Source organism: Micromys minutus (assembly GCF_963924665.1).
Source record: "Micromys minutus genome assembly, chromosome: 7".
NCBI classification, from domain to species: domain Eukaryota; kingdom Metazoa; phylum Chordata; class Mammalia; order Rodentia; family Muridae; genus Micromys; species Micromys minutus.
In genome coordinates, this window is record NC_137976.1 from 11,281,289 (window position 1) to 11,285,829 (window position 4,541).

A 4,541-nucleotide genomic window follows, 5' to 3' on the forward strand; every position below is an offset into this window, starting at 1 on the left:
TTATGGACCCCTCTGAGCTGTGTTTCCAAAGCTGTTGTGTAACCATTTCCTCCAGATTGAAACATTTCCTATTGTAGAAAGCTACTCAACCAAGGTAACACCTTAAAACAGTGTCAGGAAGTCCCTGAAACTAACCAGATTCACTAGGCTTCTTCCCACCAGAGTAAGCAATAAAAGCTGAGCATTCCCCTTAAATCTAAGGAACTGCAAGAAAGACTCTGAGACTAGCTAAGCCTCCCAAGACAGGGTTTCTCTGTGTAGCCCTGGATATCCTGGAACTCACTTTGTAGACCAGTCTGGACTTCAACTTAGAGGGCTTCCTACATCTGCCTCCCTTATGCTGGGATTAAAGGCATGTGCAGCCACTGCCTAACTAATTTATAAAGGATATTCTCCTCCAATCTGTTGAGCTGCCTGCAGGCTGTGTGTGCAGTGTGCTCCAGGTTCCCAGTTTTGTGAACAGTCATCCACGATGGTGTGGACTTTGGTGATGCAGCTGTCTTTGAGTCATTTCTGTTCCCATAAGTAACCTCTGACCCATATTCCTGTACACCAGTTAGACTTCAGTGGTATCTATACTTTGTTCTGCTACAGGTTAGATGTGTCTTCCTTGGAAGTTCTGTCACCTAACAGATATTAAGACTGATGTATATATTCAAGTACCACCCGACAAATGCATCCATCCTTCATGAAATGGTGTAACAACTTTTCATCTGGTGGTTCAGTAGCCAATAGTGACACCAACAGCCACATTTGATTTAAGGCTGGCTATATTTAACACAAACATCTCACTTTAGACAAAGCCAAGTGACACAGTTAAGGTACCCAGTTGTGAGAGTCATATGCTCAACACAATGGCCGCATCTTGCCTTTTGTTAGCTGTTAGTAGTCTTTACTGAGATAGACTTATCCCAATAAAAAAAGATTATATTGGCTTCAAGTCTAGACTGCCTATACACAAGTAACTTTGATATATCTAGGCCTCAACTTTTCCATTTGTAAATTGGATAGTACTGATACATACATCAAAGGGTTAAGAAAAGTGAAAAGGTAAATGTTTGATACACCCAAGATGGAATTACTCAATTGAGCACTGAGCTACAAGTATTCTGCACTTTTTACCATTACCTGAAATGAGCACTAATTTCCACTATAATAGGTCCTAATGGTTATTTACTATAAGTAGACATATATGCTTATATATATAATCCTTTGATTGATTTATCAGCAAATCTCAGTTTAGGATGAGATGATTTTCATCACTCCCAACTAAATGGAAACAGCATATTCTGAAAGAAATGCAAGTCATAGTTTCTCATTTAAGCATGCGCAAGGGCTACAAAAAAGCAAATGACATTTTAAATTGGAAAGTCTTGTCTGAAATACCCTGTCACTACAGTGCTCCGGAGCCAGAGCAGGAAGATCACAAGCAAGGGCTCAGACCCTGACTAAATAGCTTAGTAATCTGAAAATGTCTCAAGCTCCCACAGGGAAATGTAGTTAGATTAACTTGAAATGCTTTGAATCCCCTCTAAAAGTGATAGAAATAATTTTGCTGAAGAGTCTGACATGAGGTTATTTGTATGATTATTAAAATTGGTGCTTAATACTCTAAATAAATAAATAAATAGCTCAATTATTTTTAAGGAATAGCATTTTCAAAAATATTTTATTTTTATTATTCAATTATGTGTATTTGTTTCCATCTATGGGTATTTATTTGCATGTGCATATATGTATCTGTAGAGGCCAGGAAGAAGTTATATAAATCCCTTAGTTACCAAACTTGGGTCCTTGGAAAGAACCAACTCTCCAGCGCTCAGCTTGCCTTCTGACAAGCGTTCAACCTCACTGGCTTTCCTTCTTAACCCTTGTTTTGTGGGTGAGAGTACACTACTTTTCACACCACAGACTATCGGACAGCAGAACCTGTCCTCCCCAAACGCACATTTTAATTTCATTTGTGTGTGCATGTTATGTGACACAGAGGTATTTTGGAGATCACTACTTGATAGGTTTTAAGTAAGGAAATGTAGAGGAATCATATGTACATTTATCAGAAGTAGATCCAAGGAATCTTAATTTTTTTTTCCAGAAGAAAACAAAACCCAAAAAACTTTCAACATAAGAATTTATTGTATAATAGTTTTATTTTTCTCATTTACTATTTTTACATTTTATGCACAAATATTTATCTGAGTAAAAATAGAAAATAACTGTTTTATGTAAAATTACAAAAAAACAAAGAAATACATAATTGTTATTATGATAGTATAAGTGTCTTTATTTAAAGAGTAAAAATGTATGCAAAAATTCTCTCTTCTACAAAAGACCGAGAGTGTTTTTATCTTGGGAATAAGTGAAATATTGAAATATCAACATCTTATAGCCTTTATCTGAAGACATTAAGTCAGTCACAGATTTGTTTTGCAATTATAAATTATAAAACCTTTTTGTGCTATTTCAAGGACACACTAGTTCTTTATAAAAGGCAGTGGCGTAAGTGGCAAATGCAGAAAATGACACAACTTGCCCAAACTATCTGGAGGCCCGCTCTTTAAAGGACATAACCGCACTGGAGCATCAGTGCAGGATCTGGGCAGAAAAACTGAGTGATCTTTCCTACTTTACTGACATGGCTCGACAGCAAACTGAATGTAGTTGGTTAACTCATCATGTGGAGCTTGGCTGCACGCAGAGCTTCTGCCTAACTAGCTGGACTTTCCAATGCCAGTACAAATGTTCAGATCTCAGGCTAGCACATGTATAAAATGAGCTCAATGTAAACATCACATGGAAAAATGGTTTTCTAACAAAATGAACATTTCATTATTCTCAAACTTACAAGGTACAAATAACAGTTTTCTGTTCTTTTTGTTTAACTGTATCTTAGGTTCTATGAAAAATGTATGAGAAAACCGAGCAAGGAATACCCTCTTGTAACATGAATTGTATTGAAGATAGCAAAGTGTGGTCTCAATAAGAACAACCAATATTTAAAATCTAAGTGGAGACAGAGTGGGAAAGCTTGAGTTGAGGAGGAACCCTTCTCGTTTCCCGTGTGAAGGCTCCTGGAAGGATGCAGGGGTGAAGAAAAGGAGTAGCTCATGTCTGGGAACTGTGCTCAAATCACAACTAACACAGCAGCTTCCAAGGAAAGGCAATCTACAGAATGCAGTTTGTGTTTTGTTTTTTTAAGCATTCGGAAATGTTTGATTTTACAGACATAAACAAATATAAATGTTCCTTTCCTTAAAAACATGTTTCTCTGAATGATACACAAAGTCTGTCCTCTTGGCTAGAACTTTAACATATTGTCTCCAAAACACTGTAACTCTTAAGATTCTCAAGCTCTGGATGTACTGTGGAATGTCCTGTTCTGAAGCAGTGACTGACGGCTCCCCAGGCTTTCAGAAGATGGGGAATGCCTATTTGTTATCTCAAGTCGGGGCCTCGAGATCCTTCTTATACTCTGCATTCTTCAAACCATGGTGATCAAATTGTACTAAATAATTTGCCAGCCTACTGTTGTGTGTGTGTATAAACCAAACAAAAATAAAAGATCCAGTTTAACTCTTTCTACTTACTGTAGAATCATAAAGGATTTAATATAAAGAGAGTAGAAACACCTGAAGTTTGACAGCCAGCACTGGAAGTTATGACGTAAGAGGTAAGCAACCTCTTTCTTGTCCCCAATTCTCCACTTAGTCCTGGACACACAGTCAGGCTACAACTGCATGTGCTTTCTTTCCTTACCAACTCTTCTAAAGCCAATTTGGGGAATGAATTGAAAGAAAAACAAATGAGAGAGGTGTATATAAAATAGCCTTATACCGTTCTGAGAAATTCCTTTCTGTTATGAAAACTATATGCTAATCTCTCATATCATGATTTATGGATAATACTTTAAAATAAACATAGAAAGAATTTTCTAGCCATTTCTTTCTTCTTGGTGTTAGCAAGCAGTAAGGCATTTCATTTAAGATTTATTTAAAGATTTTAGAAATATTAGTTTCCCCTTAAATATTTTTCTGTTTTCATATCTGTAGAAAGTGGTTAGCAATGCGTACAGTATTTTTAGAGTCATATATGCAATATTCAAAAAAATGGAACAAGTGGGAAACTTTATTTAAAGAAGATCGCCTACAGAGCTCAGGCAAATACCCTTTCATAACTATTCACAAGGAACTTACTTCAACACTAAACACTTTCGCCTGATCTAAAGTCTTCATCTTATCAGAAACACAGAAAAGAATATATAAATGGTGTTGCATAATAATCTGGTACTACAGATTAATTTTTTAAGAGGAAGTCAAAACTAAACCATCTTTTTTTCTGAGGTATACTTTTTAAAATCTGAGAGAAAGAATGATATCATTTTAGAATTTTTGCAATAGCTGGTTTATTAGAATTAAATGCCTCTCTCAAAATAATTTAAGTCCTTGGCTTGACATAATGAATAATCTATACAGAAAACCACTAGTAATGGTTTGAGTTAAGCCAGCTTTAAACCTGGGTCTCATTCAACACTTTCTTCTGTC